The sequence below is a fragment of the Xenopus tropicalis genome, chromosome 8, assembly GCF_000004195.4.
Source record: "Xenopus tropicalis strain Nigerian chromosome 8, UCB_Xtro_10.0, whole genome shotgun sequence".
Taxonomy (NCBI): domain Eukaryota; kingdom Metazoa; phylum Chordata; class Amphibia; order Anura; family Pipidae; genus Xenopus; species Xenopus tropicalis.
Genome location: NC_030684.2, coordinates 86403554 through 86425775, shown reverse-complemented (window position 1 = coordinate 86425775; position 22222 = coordinate 86403554). Strand labels below are relative to the sequence as shown.

At 39.5% G+C, this 22222-nt stretch overlaps 2 protein-coding genes across 3 annotated transcripts in view; one reads left to right on the top strand and one right to left on the bottom strand.

Annotated features, from left to right (window-relative positions):
• The window catches only part of foxn3 (forkhead box N3), a 185062-nt gene that overhangs the window by 14994 nt on the left and 147846 nt on the right, over nt 1-22222 (top strand). For both annotated transcript variants that reach the window (XM_012968386.3, NM_001016300.3), the window contains exon 2: nt 6458-6525. The gene's annotated coding sequence lies outside the window, so the exon portion shown is untranslated. The remainder of the gene's footprint in view (nt 1-6457; nt 6526-22222) is intronic.
• The window catches only part of LOC116406792 (zinc finger CCHC domain-containing protein 12-like), a 51511-nt gene that overhangs the window by 27250 nt on the left and 2039 nt on the right, over nt 1-22222 (bottom strand). The window lies entirely within an intron of this gene.

Genomic DNA, 22222 nt, shown 5'->3' with positions numbered 1-22222 from the left:
AAAATCCTTGCAGTTATTAGGGGACATTCTTTGCATTAGTCACTCCCCAGATACACACTAATGTATAACTTTATATAGTGCTACTGGGATAAGCACCAGTATACAATTTTACAGTGTAGAGAACTGCACACAGGGAGGACAAACATTATAAAACATAAGAAAGTACAATTAGAAAAATATATAGAGATTAAGTGCCATATGGTAAGAGTGGAAACAGAAACCGTAGGAAGTAGGTCCCTGTGCAAAGAGCTTGACTTAAGTATATATATGACCTGCATGGTTATGTTGGGTTGAAAAACCCAACGTACCATTCTTCCACTTCAGCTTATTCTTCCTCTTTTTCTTCTTATGTTGGACTGAAAAACCCAACATACTGTTCTTCAACTTCAGCTTATTCTTCCACTTTTTCTTCTTCTTCTTCTTCTTAGCGCCCCCCATTTTCTAAACGCTACTCCTCCTACAGTTTTAGGGGTACAACACCCAAACTATATAACTGTGGTCCAAGGTTAGAAAAAGTCGGTTGAGCCAACAACAGATCACATTTCATTCAGTTGACTTCACGTTTTTCAACCCAACATGAATTTTGTTCTCAAACTTCCCTTTCTAGTTATCACTGTAATTTATAGATTAAAATACCAACAGCTGAGCATATGAGCAGTGAAATTCTTCTATGCAGTTAAGTTTTTAAACCAATGGCATTTCCAATATAAGGAATTAAAAGAAGGAACAATCTCCAGACATTAGGGACAGCTGGCAAAGATTATTATTATTATTAACATTTATTTATAAAGAGCTAACATATTCCGCAGCGCTGTTCAATAAGTGGGTTTCATACATTGGACATACAGAGTAACATATAAAGCAATCAATAAGATGCAAGCTATTTATTTGCAGACCTCACAGAAAAGTTAAATATTCTCAGTTATATCTGCATAAAGACATTGCCCACCTGTGACAATAGGTAGGGACAGAGATGTTGAGGAAATCAGAAAGCCAGTATTGGTGAACCCAAAGACCTATGGATCAGTTTAATTGCTTTCATTAAGTAAATGACAACAGCGGTACACATATACTTCCCCTACACACAATAAAATATAAGGATTGGCCATATGGAGGTGTGACACTGCAAGCTAAAATAACTTCCACTAACTTCATATTTTACAGTAGTGAATTATTTTGCATGTGTTTGCTAGAAATAAGTTTATATTACACAAGTATTCTGTAAATTATATACTTATAAATGGTGGTTAGTGATGCTCTAAGTTATAATCAATGCTTAGTAATGTAATATCTGTCGCATGATTCACTGAACTGTGTATTATAATAAATAATGTATTCACTGTTGAGCACAATCGCTTCGGCTCCCAAAGCTGCTTTGAAAGGAAACTTTGGGTGACTTTGAAAATGAAGTGATGTATTTGTTTTACCCATTGGAGTTGCTCAAGAACATAAAGGAGGATGTCCCACAATGGGCCAGTTAGAGCCCTGACCTTAGCCCTAGTGACAATCTGAATACTTTTGCAAAGCATTTTATATTTGTAGAGTGAACTGGGTGCTTGTAATATAGTTCAAAATTGATTTAGAAAATCCTACTCCTTAAAAAACTGATGCCAACATTAATATAAATCTTTCTTATAGACATTGAGACTGTAGATTGTTTGATTTTTTGGCTTCTTAGCCTTGTTATTTTCATTTTACATCTTTGCAGTGGAATGTGGTTGCTAGAACCCAACACCTTAGCAACTAGGCAGTTTAAATCAGACTAAAAGATAAATAGGAGAGGCTTGAATAAAAAAGATATGTGATCAAGAATAGGTTTAAAGGAGAAAGAAAGGTAAAAACTAAGTAAGCTTTATCAGAAAGGTCTATGTAAAAACAGCCATAAGCACTCACAGAAACGCTGCACTGACTTCTCTGAAAAAAGATTAGTTGTGTCTGTAATTCCTGTGCCAGAGACACGCAGCTTTCAACTCTCTCCTGCTCTCCCCTCCCTCAAGAATGCTAAGAACTCACTCCCCCCCCCCTTAGGAATGTGGATCTGAGCCAATCAGCAGGAAGCTGATTCATAGGGGCAGATTTATTAAGACATGAACGCTCAGAGCGTCTGGCCCCAGAATGACTCTTGTTTGTGGATGCTGATCCCACCAACCTCAAAAAACACTTTATATGTAAGAATAGTGAGTCAAATAACTTCAAATTTTCTCAGTATTTAAAAACATCCTCTACACTAATTCTACAAACCTCCAATTTTTAGTTATATTTGTACATCCAAGATATCACGTAATGTAAAAAGTCAGTTAATTTAAGCACCCTTTAAGAAGCATGCATGGTCAGTCAAGTGCATTCTTTCTGCATTACTACTGGCGGCAAGGGCAAATGAAAGAGCCACTTGTGAGGAATATGTTAAGGAATTGTGTTTCTTTACCAAGGGCAACCATGGACAAGAATTCCATTGGCTTAGAATAAGTCGCTTTAATGTTTCCATATTTTATTTTATTTTTTAATGACTTTTATTTGCATTGTAACTTTTACAAAGCAGATATTGCAATAGAACAATTGTATAATAATAATTTGATATCCTGATAGCAAAGGAAAGAAGAACTGAGGAAACAAGAGGAAAAAGAAAGTCGGTCCTGTGTCAGGCAGGCAGTAGGGCTGAGGAAATTAAGAAGCTAAAAGGGAAATTGCCTCAATGGTCTATACGTAAAATTAAAGTCACAAATATTTTAAGCTTATGATCTGTTGATACCTTTGAGGTCCCTTAGTATAGAAAATAAAACATATAAAAAGTCTAGCAGCCACTGAGGGACAGCTAGTTTAAGACCTTATTGTTATATTCCATTAAACCATAAATTTTATTCAATGTATTTTATTCAAAACTTAATCCAAAATGATAAGGTAAATGAGATCTCTGCATTTGAGAAGGTGTGGGTGTGCTATATTTTCACACACCTTCACCTTTTCATGAACTTCTTGTGTTTATCCGTAAGTATGCTAGTCAGCTTTTCATTGACCATAATCCAGTTTAATTTGTCCTTGAAGTGCGAAATAGGGATGTGGGTTGATTTTCAGTACTTAAAAATTGTCATTTTGGCTGCCAGGAAAATAAAGGTTATCGATGATCTTGTATAGTTGTCAGTAAACAGATGGGAATCATGTACCAGCACATAAGAACTCTGTATGAGGTTTCCACCAGTGTAACATTTCTGGTGCAACTGCCCGTAGATTTCCATATTTGAGACCAATTTTCTTTTGAGATGGTAGTATTAAGGTTCTTGTTCCATGCTAAGAGGTAAGAGATCTTTAGAATATATATCAAGTAACAATTGATATAAGGATTAGACAATTTGCATATGGGTAATTAATACAAACATTAAGAGTTAAATTAGATTTGTCTTTATTTAATGTGTGGATAAAATGATTTATCTGCTGATAACAAAAGACCTCAGAGGGGGGTGGGTTATAGACCATATTTTAGGGCCTGATTGGAAGTAAAAGTGACATACATTTAAAGCTATTTGACGGCCACCAGTGGAAAATGTTTTATGGGAGATAGTCCTGGTGGGAAAAGTGGCTTGTCAAGAATTGGTGCTGCAGGGAGAGTTGGTGAAGAAAGTTTAGCAGAATATTTGTCCCATATTTCTAAAGAATGGGCTAAAAATTTATCAGTGAGATAGGGGCAGTATTGAAGGGGAGTCCATAATAATGCATTTGGGATGATTAGGTACAACTGGTGTTTTAAAATTGTGACCCACTTAGTTGGGTACAGGAGCATGCATATGTATTAATGGAACCAGTTGTGCCACTATATAGTGGTTTTGTAGGTATGGAACGCTCAGACCCCCTTGGTAATTGGCCCTGTACATAGTCTGTCAGGTGATTCTAGGGTGCTTATCTGCTCATATAAATTGAAATACTTATTACTTTTTTGTATGGCTTTAATATCCTAATCTGAGCTTGGAATTATATTTTTTATTTTATTGACTCCTCAAAACTGCAACTCTCAGAATCCCCTGCCAGCAGCCAGGATTGCCTCTGAATACAATAATTATACTTTTCTTCTGAGAATAATGGCTAAAAAATAGTTCAGCAGGAAGGAACAGTTAAATATCTCTGCCACGTGGTAGCTATCCAACAGGCATTTCATTATATCAAATAGTGTTAGTGAACTACTTAATAATTCATAATATTTTCTGGAAATATGTACTACAGCTGCCAAAATATAATTTTTCTGGAAAATCAAACCCACCACTGAAGATGCAGACAATTGGGCTCCCTAAGGGAGGCATATGAAATTTCTGTGTGCATGTTGAATGCGTTATGTGAAGACAATATATGCGTTTACTAATGTGCTTAGAATGCATTTAACATGCACTTGCAGAACACTATGCTGAATTCCTGTTCATCTATAAATGCATTGCCATGTATGATTAGAAATGTGTATGAAAGTTGCTTATTGAGAACAGTGCTCCAAATTCAAATATATTGTGCATATAACTGACTTAAGCCGTCCATACACTCACCAATAGTACAAGGTTTCGTACGATATTTGGTGCTTGTATGGCAGATCGACAAGACGACCGATATTGCAAAGACTGCGGATATCGGTTAAGGGCTAAATCGGCAGATGGAGGTAGAATTCCTATTGTTTCTAGCTCCATATCTGATGATTCAGCCCTGAATGTCAGTGGGGGAAATGAACGAACTTTACTGCGACCAGTGGTTGCAGGAAAGATCGTAATTGCTACCTGTATGGCCACCTTTACTTTTCCATAGATCTCAGCACCAAATGAACCAAGCAGTTTTGAACGCATTGTTCCACATCAACAACACTCATCAGACCACCTAAGATATTGGCCTATAGAACTTTGGGCCTCATTTATTAGCATCACAAAAGTGGAAAAAAGAAATACACAATTTTCCCACAATGCAGTGTTTATAATAGTGTCATTTTGACCTCCACAAGCAAAGGGAAAGGCACATACCATGCTACAAAGCTTGCATTTGCTTGTACAGGTATGGCATCCATTATCAGGAAACCTGTTATCTAGGAAGCTTCAAATTACAGGAAGGCCATCTCCTGTAGACTCTATAAAAATCAAATAACTAAAATGTAACAAATGATTTCCTTTTTCTCTGTAATAATAAAGCAGTAGCTTGTATTTGATTCTAACTAAACGTGGCCATACACAGGCAAATTTCAGCTGCCGATTCTGGTCTTTCAGACCGATTTGGAAGCTTATCTGCCCGTGTATGGGCACCACCGATGGACCTACCCAACCAATATCTGACCGCGTTGGCTCATTGATGCAGTCCTCAGTCTGATGGCACCTACTGTATGCCCGTCATTGTACCATTAGGCATATTGGGAAAAGTTTGGCTCCTTTGGCACCCTAACCAAATGAGCGAATCTTTACATGTATGGCCACCTTAAGATATAATTAATCCTTTTTTGGAGGCAAAACAATCCTTTTGGGTTTATTAGGAGGCAGGTTTAATAAGACTCTACTTTTCTCATTTTTTTAAAAAAAAATTCTAATAAACTCATTTCCACAAATGTCTGACATTTACTAAAAAGTCTGAACTGGTAAAGTACATGTGGGAAAAAGTTGCAGAAAAGTCGCAAAGCTGCAACTTTTTTATTTTTTAATTGTCGTGCCAAAACATCTACTTTTTCAAATTATTGCACAAAAAACAGCGGAAAAAATCCAAAAACCTCTAAATTTTAAAGCAAAGAAGGTTCCTCCAGGGAAGGAACATCTTCCATTGACTTCTACTTGATCTTGACAAGTTTTAGCTGGCTAATTGTGTATTAATTTTTTGTAGATTTGTCACATAATAAATCTTGAAAGTTTATTTTTGGCGACTTTTAGCGCTAAGAAATCCAACAGTTAGTAAATGGCCCCTTAATGTTTAAATGATTTTTAAGTATACTTAAAGTATGGTAATCTAAATTATGGAAAGATCCCTTATCCAGAAAATCCCAGGTATTCTTGATTATAGGTCCCATACACAGGATTTATTCACATTATTTTTGTTATTCAGTCCTGGTATTCCCTTAGATAAATAAAGTACAGGGTTGCATTGCACATTGCATCATAGTTATGAGTAACAGGTATAAACGTAGCATTGCCTTTTTGTGTGAAGTATAGATAACACTACATTTCCAGTGACTTAACTAAACAATCTTTTTTAAATTTAGAGGTTAATCAGAAGAATAAGCTATCTTAAAAATGTACCATAAGCTATGCAAGTCTGCCTCATTGTAGTCATGTGTGCTGCCAATATAAGGCAAAAAACAATGGCAATCTAGGGCAAGAAGCTGTGCAAAATTTGTCTGCATATTTTTAGTCGTTGCTGCCCCCTTATCTACACTCCTACACTGAGCCATTTTGATGCTGTAACTGTACTGTATTCACTATGAAGAACACTTTCTGACAGACATTTTCTTTTCAAGGGTATACCTAGGAGTGCTTGGTGACCTTCTTCAAGTTCTGAAATAAGTCCCAGCCTGCAAGTTTAAAGGTGAGAGTCAACTCTTGGTAGACACCAGATGCAGACTGCACGTAAAAGTGCTGCAAAAACTGGTCTTCTTGGTAGCCAGACTACCTACTACTGTGTCTTTTATATCCTTTATGTTGCCCACCTCCTTTTTTATATTGCCATAGTTTTAAGGAATGAACCCTTGCTCTCTGTCAATAATATTAATGCAGTATCAGTATAGAATCTTTTACGGACTTGGTACAGAGAGCATTATTTGATTATTAAACACACAGGCTTAGGTCATTTACAGTGAACAAGGATTTTTAGAAGAATCCCCATGGTTTCGCCATGACCTGTGCTACACACAAAATCACAGATGACACAAGATTTTACACTCTTTATGGTCTGTGATTTCTTGGGCCAGGGGGTGGGGGTTATTTTTCCTAGTATCTAGTTAGAAAACAGTGATGGAGCCTAACCTAATGAAAAAATGTCCCATTGCTTGTATAGCATGTACGGTATTGTGCATAGAAAATATTGCTTGCCAAGCTTCTGCCGTGTTAGCAGTCCTTATTTCAAAGGAGAACTGATGATGCTAGTTTAATGCCAGTTGTGTGCAGCCACAATAGGAAGTATTTGCAAAGCTTGTTATTGTTTTATTGTTAAATTTAACTAGTTAGAGGGTCACTGAGAGGCCTTTCAACTGCGTGCAATTACATAGTCTTTTGAGCTGGGAAAGACCTATTAGGAGTTCTGCCATTATTCTGGCTGGAATTAAAACTAATAGTACTAATGTAAACTGTGTAATTCAGTGCAATTCTGAGGCTAATATTTGCAATGTGTTAACATATTTTAGATATTCACCTAGACTGTGTGCATGCCAAAGTAATACAAAGATACATGTAAAACTGTACGTATTGTTTTTTGTCTTGTTGAGTGTGTGATGCTGTTCACCTTTATGGTATAATCAAGAATATTAACCACCTACCACCACCACCACTGGGGCCAGATACTGTAAGTCAAAAAGGTACCTAAACATGCCACAGCCTACTTTCCTTTGTGTTTCTGTAATGGAAATAGTCAGATGTGGCTACAATGCAATGTCTCATTGGGCTGTACCTTACCTCCTTGAAAGGACTGTGGCTCACCTTGTAATGTTAATTATGCTTGAGCTGCCATTGTCTTGCAAGACTTTCACAACCTTTCTTATGACCTCCCATATCCCTTCGAAATGGACAGCAGGACAGGCAGCGAGGTAAAATTTCACTAGAAGGAGTGGATTGGGGCTATAAACGAAGCTGTCTACAGCTGGAACAACTTTCTAGGTTTTCAGGAAATTGCGCCAAAAAAGTTTTCTAATACATACAAGAACCTTTAGTTTCATCATTATGCTATGAAAATGTGCCTAGTGCAGGGCAAAAGAGCATACTTATTAATTTGCTGTATTTTCAAAAAAACCACTGTAGTACATAAACTGTTCAGGTTATCTAGTGATGTCCTGGGAACACATACATATTTCATAATTCTCTGAAAACCCTTTTTACTTGCAGTACAAAGAGCAGGTACTAGCAGTTTCCTTTTAATTAACTATTTGTGAGTACTGCATTTTTTATTTATTTTTTTTTGGAATACAGTTCTCCACCGAAAGATACGTTTTATAATAAATATTTTCTGCTACTTCCAAGAATGTTATTTATCAAAGTCTGCTAAAGTAACCCAATTGTATGTGTGCTTGGGGGCAAACAGTTTTCTTCGTGGCTCTTTTTCTCAAGTCTGCAAATTTACTGGAGTCCCAGATCAGCTCATTAGCTTCACCAAATTGTGATCTGGTAAGCTTCTAAACATCAGCTTGCTAAGCAGGTAGTGTTCTGTCTTTATTGCATGTTCCTTAGCAACCTGCAAACAGCACAAATTTATTATAAAAATGTAATTTCTTTGGGTGCTTAGTATATAATATGGATGCCTAATTGCTATAGATTACTTATGTTATTTACTATTTGTATGTGCAGTTATTAGCGAGGTGTGTGTGTGTATTTGTGTACATGTGTGTGTTTGGTTGAGGGGGGGAGGGATAGGGCATGGTTGAAATGAATTTCTCAAGCCAGTTGTCTCCCAAGCTTGGCTTTTCTCTGTATTCACATTGTTTCCTTGATTGCTCTAAAACTGGAAAATGAAAACCTTAGCAAAAGTAACAGAAAGTTACACAACTATAACAGTTGTCCTTCAAGTAAAGGTGGCAATATATGTGAAGATCCCGAATATCAAAATTTGTGTCATTGTGAGTTCTCAAGAAATGAGCATTGTAAGAGAAAACAACATGAAGAAATAATCATATATAGTGTAGTGTTCTTATAAATCAACACACCCTTTGTCACACACTTTTTGGACTGAAGCTGCTTTGTACTACCTTTTCAATAGATGCTTTTTAAAGATCTGTTTGTAAGTGCAAGTTTTTAAGTGAAAGTTATTTATTAAAGATTTTTAAGATTTTCTGCACATGCCACTTTTTTATTATCCCTGAAAGGAAGGAGAAGAGCTAGGGTTATCTAGTGATTTGAATGAGAGCACTCTATATGCTGCAAACTCCACTCTGTTCTGTGAGTATATTGGGACACTACAACCAATGGGGGAAATAGCATACCTCCCAACATTTGAAAAGCAGAAGGAGGGACAAAAATGTCTGCTGCGCGTATCACGGCAAAATTTTTAGGCCACACCCACTTTTTGACCCCCCCCCCCCCCCCCCATCCAAACAGGCCCATTTTACAAAACCACGTCTGAAAAGCATAACATACACAAAGTGCACCAGAAGACAGACACGGTGGCCCGAATCATTTTATGACATATTGTGGCCCTAAGGATTTCATTATGCACTCTGGCACCTGTATTTAATGACAGACTCATGACAGACATTGGTAGCCAGGGCCCCCTAAAATACTGGTAGCCAGGTGTTATATTTTGCATTGGTGCTAGAGCAGGGACCCCCTAAAATATTGCTGGTCCTCCCCCAGTGTCCCCATACTATGGGCCGCTCCCAACTGCAGCATCCTCCCCAACATCCTTCAGCTCCCCCCAGCATCCACCCAACATCCTCCAGCATCCACCCAACATCCTCCAGCTGCCCCTTACCTTCCTCCAGCTCCTCCCCAACATCCTTCAGCTTCCCCCAGCGTCCTCCCCAACATCCTCCAGCTCTCCCCAGCTTCCTTCCCAACATCCTCCAGCTCCCCCCAGCGTCCTCCCCAACATCGTTCAGCTCCCCCCAGTGTACTCCCCAACATCCTCCAGCTCCCCCAGCGTACTCCCCAACATCCTCCAGCTCCCCCAGCGTACTCCCCAACATCCTCCAGCTCCACCCAGCGTCCTCCCCAACTTCGTTCAGCTCCCCCCAGCGTACTCCCCAACATCCTCCAGCTCCCCCAGTTTACTCCCCAACATCCTCCAGCTCCCCCAGCGTCCTCCCCAACATCCTCAAGCTGCCCCAACATCCTCCAGCTGCCCCAACATCCTCCAGCTGCCCCAGCGTCCTCCCCAACATCCTCCAGCTGCCCCTTACCTTCCTCCAGTGTCTTCCCCAGCATCCCTCTGCTTTCTGCAGCTCCCCCTGCTCCTACCACCATCCGGCTGCGCCCCAGGGCTGAAGGCCTTTATGTTAGAACTGAACTGAGCAGAGCTGCGGCGCTAAGGGGAGACATGCGTGTGACGTCACGGGAGCAGAGACCTTTAAAAGCGGGACAGATCAGCGGCTATCCGGGACAGCGGGACGGGGTAGCAAAAGCGGGACAGTTGGGAGGTATGAAATAGAGTGAGCCCACCATCTCACATACTTGTTTTACCTCTTCATGTACTTATATTAATACAATAATTGATTAATGCGTGGCACTTGAAGTGTTGTGGAGCTAATTCTGGGTACTTTAAACTTGGTTTGGGATTTATGTTGTATGAGTGTGATTTTAAGGAACGCTGCACTATATATTATTGTTTTTTCATCTTGTTTCCCCTTACAATGCTCATTTCTTGAGCACTGACAGGGACCCAATTTTTTATTTTCAGATTTTTTGGTTCACAGCACAGGCAGAACATCATCAGAACATTTATATATATTTTTGAGAGTTCAGATAGTGTTTATGCACATAACCCAATGAGCTCATGTAAAAAAAATGGGAGTATATTTTCCTTTTAATCTACTTGAATTTCTCTTTAATTGGCCAAATTTTAATCCTTAATTTGTAAACTAACGTTCTGATTAAATACAAATCAAACTGTTTGGATATATTATCTCCCGGTAGTAATTTTTGCCTGTTACCTTTATAAAGGATTGTTATAATTTTGGTATTGTATTACATAATCTCAGGGGCAATACTGCTCCCAGGCTGCACTGGGACAACCTTCACCGTGTCTTATGGCAGGTGTTCCTCTGTGTGACCTCTTACATGACATCAGGAATGTAGGCCCAGGATAGATTGATATTGCAATTAATATTGTATTGCTTTATTCTTCCAGTGGGACAAATACTTCCTGCATTTTAAGTCATTTTTTCACAGTCTGCGCTAATTCTAAATCAAACCTCCATATTGTATCCTCCCAATTTTTAGGTTCCTGCACTTTTTTAAAAAATACCCTAAAACATTAAATTGTGGTTTTACTGTATAAAGCTTTGTAAAATTATCTACACTGGAAGAACAGTGTAAAAGTTTTTATAATAGTAGCAGGTTTTTGTGTCTTTTTCATTGTGTCTTATTTATTGTGTCATCTAGTTTTATGGTAAAGGAGGAGGTTAGTTGCTTGTGCAAGCCGGGGATACGAACCCTGTTTGTACATGAGCAGCTTAAGCAGATTTCCTGCTACCACCAACTGTGCATGTGCAAGCAGGGTCCGTAACGGCGGAGAGACCCGAAGTGTGTCCAGTTGCAATAAAGATGTCGGCCAGGTACGCAGCTGCGTTACTCTGCTGTTTTAGGTTGGGGTTAGTGATGGGGACAGTTGGTAAAGTTAGAAACTATGCGATAATAGAGAGGATGAGGGGGGTCAAGGCAGTGCTAGTTAAGGGGGCTTTTATAGCCCAGGGGGTATAGTTCTCCTTTAAGATGTTTAACTAGAAATCTCACCATTCCAAACAGCCAAAGACCACTGACTGCCTCTTCCTAACAGAGATCATGTAGGTTTTTATTAAAAAGCCTCAGCTCCTGGGCAAGTACCTGTTTTATGATACCAGGATGTGGTTGTAGGTGTAAAGTTTTTTCCTGTTCCAGGCTATTTTATTATTGAAACAAATAAACCATGATGGTTCAGGTGTGAAAGACTAAGGGGCTGATTTACTAACCCACGAACGGGTCGAAATGAGTCCGATTGCGTTTTTTCGTAAAGATCGGTATTTTGCGATTTTTTCGTATTTTTTGCGATTTTTTCGGCGTCTTTACGAATTTTTCGTTACCAATACGATTTTTGCGTAAAAACGCGAGTTTTTCGTAGCCATTACGAAAGTTGCGTAAAATCTTGCGATTTTTCGTAGCGTTAAAACTTGCGCAAAAAGTTGCACTTTTTTCGTAGCGTTAAAACTTACGCGAAACTTCGCACCTTTTAAGTTTTAACGCTACGAAAAAGGCGAAACTTTTCGCGTAAGTTTTAACGCTACGGAAAAATCGCAAGATTTTACGCAACTTTCGTAATGGCTACGAAAAAGTCGCGTTTTTACACAAAAATCGTATTGGTAACGAAAAATTCGTAAAGACGCCGAAAAAATCACAAAACATACGAAAAAGTCGCAAAATGTTCGTTTTCAAGTCGGAACTTTTCCAATTCGGGTCGGATTCGTGGGTTAGTAAATCAGCCCCTAAGGCTTTCTCAAACACAAGACAGTTAGTAAGAGGCTTCTTAAAACAGAAGGCATTGACATGTTACACACATAGCACTGCCTTAAAACCAAACATGAAAGGCATTAGGCTGGTGGCACACTGGGAGATTTAGTCACCAGCGATAAATCTAATGTAGGTGACTAATCTCCCTGAAATGCCACCCCACCAGCAATTCTCATTCTTGCTGATGGGATGGCTTTGGTTTTCCAAGTTTCCTTGTGAAGCAAATCTGTACGATATCTGAAAACCGAAGCAAAGCGAATGCCATCCCACCAACAACATAGGCATTTTGGGGAGCTTAGTCGTATGCAATAAACCTTTGCTACTTCGCTATTGTGTACCACCAGCCTTATATGTCTATTTTCAGCCAATTAGGTTTTGTGTTTGTTTTTTTTTTTTAATTAAAGCCAGAATAAAGTTTAGGTACTTTAATTGACCCATCGGCTTAAAACCAATTTATCTTTTGTCTTTGACCATTCAATCGCCAGTAATTTTTCCTACATAGTTGGTTATAAAATGGGAGCTTTTGGGACTACTTAGGTCCAGTTGACTAAGTTAGCCAATAAAAGGCATTGCCTACTCTTAAATATTCTGGTTTTGATCTATAGCTATCACTGTATAACACTAGTAAATATATCACCAAACAAGTGCATCTTGGTGTATATGGCTAGATATTGTTGCCATTGTTGCTTTTAGGTCAGTGGCCCAAATACGCGTATTTCATAGAAACTAAGAAGGAGCTGTGACTGCCCAGCAATAAAGTGGCAGAGAGAATTTTCCATTTGGTCAGATTGACTGTTATCTGATTAATCTGAGGATTAAAGGATAGCCTGTCAAAATGCCCCCCTGAGGTGTCTATTGGGTAGTATGTAGCAAGCCTAAGTTGGCCTGATACTGACATTTTGAATTGCACTTAGCTTTTTGTTGATGCTGGCGGTTGCATTTTATCAAAGCTTACATATTATTTTGTTTTGTTACATCTCTGTTAACTCATGAGCTACCGGGATCAGATTCTCATTAAGCAAACCAAGTTAGAAAATGAAAACAAAACAGCATTTACTGCTGGCAGGAATATGCCGGCTGAACATTATAAGCCACAGCAGAACTAATTAGAGCAATTTCTTTCTAAAATAAATTATATTTTGTGCTTAATTTAATTAGAACTGTTTGCAGCCAATGTGTATAGCGTGTTTATTCCCTTTTGATATCCTGCCCTGTTACCCAACAGTAGTAGCAGCAATAATAGAAAGGGTAATGCAGTATAAGGACTGGTAATTGGTACTACGCAGGAGGTCATACAGAGCCATTCACTGTGAACCTCACTGGCCCTGGATTTATCTCTGGGACTATTATGTAGTGAGTGGAGATGCTTTGTAATGGCAAGCTCTTTATCATCCGTCTGTTAAACTTATTATTTGGTTCTGCATTGAGCATACAGCAGATGATTCCAGGCTGCCTCCCTGTCTATTTATCCTGCAATCGTTCAAGCCTCCTTTTTCAGTTTGTTTTTTTAAAGGCTTCCAAAATGGATTGATAAGTTCTAACACACAGAGGAGCCTGCATGTCTGTTAGCATCTTTGGTTTCAACTGCTCCTACAGTCTGAGGTGTGAACAGGTAGACAATGTGGGTGATTACAGCCTGAGCCTGAGGTGTGAACACTGCAGGGGGTGAACAATGCAGAGATTAAAAGGTGTGAACAACACAGGGGATTACATATTTAAACAATACAGCCTGATTACAGCCTGAATCTGAGGTGAGAACCATGCAGGGGGGGTGCAGTTAATCACAGTACTGATACCATTTAAAGCTTACACAAGAGTAAGCCATCAAAGCAGCCAGACAGGTGGTGGGGCCAGACAGAGGGGGCCGCCAGTTGGACAGCACTGGTCTAAAGGAATCGGCCTGTGTGTGGCCACCTTAAGTTAGGTCTCTGCCATGTCTGGTGTTTGGCATAGCTTTCAACAAACTTTGCCTGCTTTACTAACTTTGACTATTCAAATGCTAATTGTGAAGAAAGAAAACTATCATATTACAGGTATGGGATCCCTTATCCGGAAACCCATTATCCAGAAAGCTCCGAATTACGGAAAGCCTGTCTCCCATAGACTCCATTTTAATCAAATAATTCAGAATTTTAAAACTGATTTCCTTTTTCTCTGTAATAATAAAACAGTATCTTGTAATTGATCCCAACTAAAATATAAATAATCCTTATTGGATGGAAAATAATCCTATTGGGTTTAATTAATGGTTTATTGATTTTTTAGTAGGCTTATGGTATGGAGATCCAAATTACGGAAAGACCCCTTAATGTGTCCTATACCTGTTCTACATTTTTAGTAATGCAGGTTCTGCTGATTTGCTGCTGAAAGGGAAAGGAAGGGGGGGGGGGGGGGCATGATATCTCCCAACTTGGATCGTAGCTGTAAAGAGACACTAAAGTATATTAGAGCACAAGTCACATGGCTGAGAACACATGAGAACTAAGAATATGTGAAGACTCCCATCAAATTTAAAAATAAAAAAATCTGCTAGCTCTTTTGAAAAAAAGGATTACAATGCAGGATTCTGTTGGAGAGATTCTATAAACGGAGAGATTTTGTAAAAACACATGTTTTCCCATAATGGAATCCCTTAAAGGCCACATACCGTATTTTTGGCCGTATAAGACGCACTTTTTCTTACCCAAAACTGGGGGGGAAAAGTTGGTACGTCTTATACGGCGAACTGCATCTTCCTCTATGTGCCACGGCTCTCTGCTGCATCCTCGCTTTTATAAGGTTGCGCCCGCGCGTACTGACGTTACACGCACAGGGCGCAACCTTATAAAAGCACAGAAGCAGCTGGGAGCCGCGGCAGAGAGAGGAAGACATCACGGGAGCCGGAGGCCGCTGGGGGGAAATGGAAGGTGCTTGGGGGCCCTGGGGGAAGCTGAAGAATGCTGGGGGTGCCGTGGGAGAGCTGGAGGATGCTTGGAGGCCCTGGGGGAAGCTGAAGGATACTTGGGGGGGCCCTGGGGGAAGCTGAAGGATACTTGGGGGGGGCTGGGGGAAGCTGAAGGATACTTGGGGGGGCCCTGGGGGAAGCTGAAGGATACTTGGGGGGGCCCTGGGGGAAGCTGAAGGATACTTGGGGGGCCTGGGGGAAGCTGAAGGATACTTGGGGGGCCCTGGGGGAAGCTGAAGGATGCTTGGGGGGGGCCCTGGGGGAAGCCTCATTATGTGCGAGCCCAGAGACAATTAACTTTATACAGTTGATATAAAATATTTTACTACAGTATTTGGTTAAGAATCTTTTTTTTCTAGATTTTTCTCCTTTAAAATTGGGTGCGTCTTATATTCCGGAGCGTCTTATAGGGCGAAAAATACGGTATTTGATTCTTGCAGCAGATGTTTACTTTGCTGCCAAGATGACTTCCACTCTGCAGCCTTCCCAATTTCTAGACACGTAGATAACAGTAGTATTGATGAGCAAGAAATAGTGAAAATCATTTAAGCTCTCCACCTGACCACTTATGACCTTGACCTAGGCCAACAGTTCCACTACTAGCAATTGTAGAACACATTTCTCCAGCAACCCATAAAATTGTATCCTTAAAACTAGATTACTGCAATGAGAGTAGTGGTCTTCTAGAAAAGGAACTGCGCCAACTACAGTTGGTACAAAATGTGTCAGCCTGACTACTTTCCCATCAATGGTGCCAGAGTCATATTACACCAATTCTACATTCGCTACACTCGTTCCCTCTGTCCAGAAAACCCAAGTTTTGGTGCTAAAGTAATATTTATAATACTATATGCCTTTATTAGTAATGTTTGACTTATATTCATAGATACAGGCCTGGGTGGAAGGTTGTCCTATTATTAGCTCTAAAAGATATTAAAACATATCTATATCGTATAACTCGAATATATATATTTTTGCTTCTGGTTTCTCTTTCAATATAAAATTACAGTGAATTATAATGGGCGACTTGAAGATATTAATTCCCATGAGAGAATAGGCTGAAATTGCCCTCCCTTCACTTACTCTATTGAATAGGCTGGAACTGAGCTCGATTACAGAGAGTGCCAGCTAAGGATACTGTGGAGGTCATTGACAAATGAGAAATTTACTGGAGCTGTAGGGTCACACAACCTCACAAAGAAAAGCTCAGGTATACTTATTCATTCTACATCAATCTTCTTTTTAGTTTGGCTTAAGGAGAGTCCTTTGGAAAAGCCAAATGTTAATAATGTTATTTATATATCCCACTAAATTTATGCACAACTCTGTATGGTATTAAGAATCAAACCTGTAACCTCGTAGACAAAAGTAAGTGATAAAGACCTATATACAGCTCAGAGGGGCCCTGTGCCCATTGTAAAGAAATATAAGCAAATTACTGATTTACGGATAAGGTTTTTTTCCCCCATAATTTTGTTCACCATACCATGTTTTGAGTTTCTGGTTAAGACCACATGCACATCAGGTTAATTCTCGCCCTGTGGATTAATGCAGGCCAAGAATCAGCTCCTAAGATCTAATCAGCCTACGACTGACCTGCACCCGGAGCAGATTTTGGTGCTGAAACATCTTTTTTTACATAGCATTGATCATATGTGCAACACTAGAATTTTTTTCCATGCGTAAATCATTGTAAACATTTCAGTATATGATGGTGATGTGTCATATATCAATGGTGACTCAGTGAGTAGCACTACTAACTTGCAGCTCTGGTGTCCTGATTTTGATTCCAGCCTGGGCACTAACTACAAGGAAAAATGGCCTGACATGTTTTGTGCCTTTTGGTGCACTCATAGGTTATGAGTAAGTGCCCCAACAGGTGAGAAATACTTTAGGCCAGTGCTGTCCAACTGGTGGCCTGCGACCCCCCTCTGTGTGGCCCCCCACCTGTCTGGCTGCTTTGATGGTTTACCTTTGTGTAAGCTTTAAATGGTATCAGTACTGAGATTAACTGATATCCCCGCAGTAAGGACCAAGCATTTGGGTTTTTGCTGCACTACCACCATTGTGATAAAATAGGTGTGGTGTAAAGTGGGGGTGGTTTAAAAAGGGGGAGTGGTCAAAACTGGCTTCCATTAGCGGCCCTCCACCATGTATGCTAGAGAAATTCCGGCCCTCTGCACCGCAGAAGTTGGACAGCACTGCTTTAGGCCATTTTCCCATGTCTAATAAATTAATTTTTTGCTTTTACTACTTTTCCTTAATTTTTATGGGAATCTCACATCATACCTTCATTTGTACACCCATAGACCATACACCCATAGACTGGGGTGAATTGTGTTAACTTTCCTTATGTTGACAGTTGCAGTGCATACATTTTAGTGCAGTGCCTTTACTGTATATTTTATTTATATTGGCATTCAGCACTGCTTTCTTATTTTTCACTGTCTACAAAGACTAATCTGAATTATGTAAAATTTCTGTAAAGTGTTTTTTACCTCACACATCTTCAGTGACATTTGCATCTGAAAACAGCACATGTGCACTGTAAAGCTCATGCAATGAAGAATGCAGGCTTACACAGGCAGAACTTAATTTGATAAAAAGTTTGATAAAAAAAAGTTCTGCTTGGACTGTTATAGTTAAGCTGAGCTCAGGAGAGGAGTTTAGGAGAAAAAAAACTGTTTCTCCAGCAGAGTGCACAGCTAGAGCAGATTTTCTGTGGAAACCAGCAGTGCCATCTCTTCATTGGCTGCTAGACTGGAGGGTGTGTTTGGTATGCTCAGTTAACCAAGAGCCAAAGTCATTTCCTAAGGGAGGGGACTGAGTGGGTTAAAGGAGGAGAAGGTTTCCAAAGTGATTTAGGGAATGCTGCAACCTTACTATATTAACCTTTGAAAACAGGAGTGGCAGGTATTTAAAGGAGAAGGAAAGGTAAAAACTAAGTAAGCTTTATCAGAATGGTCTATGTAAACACAGCTCTAACCACTCACAGAAAAGCTGCACTGAGTCCTCTATCAAAAGAAACACAGGATTTCTTGTCTCCTTTTTCTGTAAACATGTTCTTCCAGTATCTGACTTCCTCTCTCAGAGAATCCTTTATTCCTGGGGCCAGAGTCTGCGCAGCTCTCTCCTCTCTCCCCTCTTCTGCTCCCCCTCCCACAAGAATGCTAAGAACTCCCTCCCCCCTCACTTAGAAATGTGTAATCTGAGCTATAACAACTAGCACCATACAGCAGGAAGCTATGGAGACCAAGCTAAAATGGCAGCTGCTATCTTAAGCAAACAGAGAAAGCTTCTAGGGTTCCTTACTCAGGTATGGTAATGGTTTCTGCAGAATAAATATAGCATTCTAGGTGGCACTAATGTGACAAATCTATTGGCAGTAAAATGCCAAAATTACTTTCCTTCTCCTTTAAAGATATTAAAGAGGCAGTTCAGTTTCGTGGAGGGTTTACATGTCCTTTAAGGTATATACACACAACTATAAAACCTGCTGACTCAGTCCCTCCAGCATGGGGCCCACTTACAGGCCTGACAAACTAAAAATTACTCGGGTTTAAAAATGCCTGTGGCCAGTGATTGCATCAGCCAGATCTGGGCCCAGCACCTGGTTGTCCAAACTGGGCCCAGATCCCAAATTAGGCAACCTCCTAAGGCTAATGCTGAGGAAAAGCTGATCTGCTCCCATCTGCTCATCCAATGTAAGTGCACTGACAGGCAGGGTGTCAGCATGTGTGCACAAACACAAAACAAATTTTGGCTCAATCAATGCATTTGTTTTTCCGCACAAAAATCCACTTTGTTTGTGTGTGTGTAGCCTGGTGTGTCATTAGCCTAAGTATTAGGCTGCAGTAGTTATAGAATAAGGGCATAGACGTGTAGCCTAGCAGTTGCTTGAAAGAGAAAGGCATTGGTCAGTCATCATCTGTAGACAGTGGGCTAAAGGAAAATCATGACATCCAGAGTTGCTGTGTATAGGCATTTATGATCAAACTACATGTTTACTACTAACTTGCAATGTCTCTGGCAATTAAGGCGTTAACGAGTTAGAATTTTTATTTTTTTTTTACAGTTGTGTACAGACTTTTGAAGAAAGGGTTTTAAAAAAGTTTTGGCTTCTGTTATAATAATGGGTATGTGCTGTGAATGGGCAGGCAGTGTTGTAAATGTTCAGGTGTTTGTGCCTAGGCCACTCAATGTGCAAAATACAAAAAAACATGCAGTTTGTTCCCTTATTTTGCACTTTGTAAATAAAGAAAAGTAGTGAATGTATTAAATATGATGGTCTGTCTAGGGTGACACTGGACCTAAATACAGTCATGTAAATACTAATTACTAATTTAATAATGCTGTGCTAAGTTGCACTAGTGCTGTTACCCATGGCAACCAATCAGATCTATGATTTTAGTTTGTCTGATCTCTGATCCTGAGTGTATTATCTAAAAATCCCTGCTATAAATAGGATTCTGCGATACAAGCACAAAGGCTGACTAATCATTTTTTTCAGTAGTGATGGAAATAGTGTTTTTCCCAGATTATATATATTGTTTTCAAATATAAGTGAAACCCTTGTTGTTGTAACAAGAATATTTTTAAATGCATGGATACAATCACAAATTTAAATAAACTTGTGACCTGCAATTATGTTTTATTTGTTGTAGCTAGTGTGTTGATTTACCATGGCTGCTCTGAAGCAGACTTTCAATCATTGCTCATGCATACATAAAATATAGGACACAAATAATTAGGTCTTGTGGGTATCCAATAAAGATAAAAGATTTCAGTTGGATTGATGGTTCTGCTTAGAAAACAGAATATTTTTCTTGTGCTTGTTATAAATATAATTGTTATATAATTTTGGTAAAATGCAGCAAAAGCAGCGTATAGCGTGTTAGCATAATTCACTGCCCTGCACATGCATATCAATGGATATGGAAAAGAGCAGAGGGAGCCTTGACTATTCTACCCCCCATGAAGTATTGTGAGTACAGGGGGACTCAACTATTTGTGTTTTCTTACTATGGTAGTCCACAAGGGGCTCAATTTAGTGAGGGAACTGCCTTAAAGTGAAGAAAGTGTCTGTTGTGGATCCCGCAAGTTTACAGTGGGCATATGGGCAGAAGATCTGCTTGCTTGGTGACCTCGTGTATGGCCACCTTTACTCATATTCTGTGTTGTTGGGTCACACATAAGGGCTGCCATCAATACATAGCAGGGATAGGTTTGACTCTGAAATGGACCATCACGGTCTAGCAAATGACAAACAATGGCCAGTGTTATGCATGACTATACAAAGCTCAAATACATGCAAAATATGGTAGGGGCATATTGTGAGACACTTCATGCTTTTCAGCTGACTTCCTTTTATTGCTACATATAATAAAAGGAAGCCTGGATGGTGCAAAATAAAGGGAAATAGTGCAACAGAATCTGTTCCAATTTGCAAATCAAAATAATCTTGGTAGAACATTTAACTTCCAGCAGAACAACTATGTCAAACACAAGGCTAATTGAGTGGGTCAACTGCAAACAGGCAAATTTCCTACAATGGCCCAGTCAAACCCTTGATCTAAATCTAGCTGAACATCTGTTACAGTATTTGAAAATAAAGGTGGACAAGCAAAGGTGAAGGATCCTTAATACTTCTGCAGACACTGTATATAAAAATATATATATTATAGCATTTCTGAATTAAGGAGTTTTTTCTTCTACATGCTGTTCAAAGACACATTAAACACAAGGACCTTAAAAAATTTGCAACAAAAAAATACAAAATATCTCGTAAAATACAATGTATCCAAAATGTTCATGGATAAAACAATGTAGGAAACATTTTTACCAAGCAAGAGAGCCACAAATATAATATTTTTTGCCTCTTTTTGATCATTTTCATTGATATATATGAAACAACTGCTTAGACCCCCTGTTCGGGTCTAATTGGTTTGACCTGAAAGTTAGAGCCTGCAAATTACCTACAGTCCTGCAATATCCAAAAATGTAGGAAAGAGGGCGCCTTCAGGTTTACTGCAAAATATTTATTGTGGGTAGCGGTAACACAACATGTTTCAGGTCAATACGCTTTATCAAGTCTTCTTCCTACTTTTTTGGAAATTGCAGATTATGCTTGGTTGCAGCACAGAGCAACAACGAGGAAGAAAGACATTTACACATTTTATTCATACACAGTTCACTGACAATTCTATTTTTGTACCCACAGTTCTGCTGGTTCTTGACCCTCTGCAAGACTTTAATATAGGTTAGGCAGTCATATGCATTACTTTAAAGTGAGTGTTTCTTACTCATTTTTTTCCTATTACAGTTATAGAAAATGTCCTCCAGTCATCATTAGTAATACATAAGCAGTTGTTTTCTTAATCTGGAACTGGATAGCATAATTATATATATATGTGTGTAACCCTATCCTCACCGCTTCTGGCACTTTTGACAGTGTTACACTCCACGTGTGGCGCTTACCTGATGGCACGGGACAAACCTGAATCACTCCGCAGTGGTATTGGGAGAGACTGGGTACCTGGTACTTATTAGCGCAGTGCCTCCACCTAGTGGGATCCGGGAGTGCACCTACGGGTGGCCCCACTAGGAACAATAATAATGCACACACAGTACTTGATAAACGAAATAACTTTTATCTGAATAAAGGGGAAACTAATACAGATAACACTCCTATCAAAGTGGCAATAAGGGCCTTACTAACTAGCTTTGCCAGCGCAAGCTATCTCACTAACTATGTACAGTCCTTTAGCTCAGTCCAAAGGAAAGTTTATATACTTTAATCTTCAAGCGCTCCTTTATTAGTTTCACTTTAATGATACTCACTCCAGGGATCTCTTTGGGCGATTCACACAGAATCTTCAGGCGAGTCCAGCACTCACAGCCATGCAGTGCGACTACTAGCCCCTTTAGGTACTCAGAT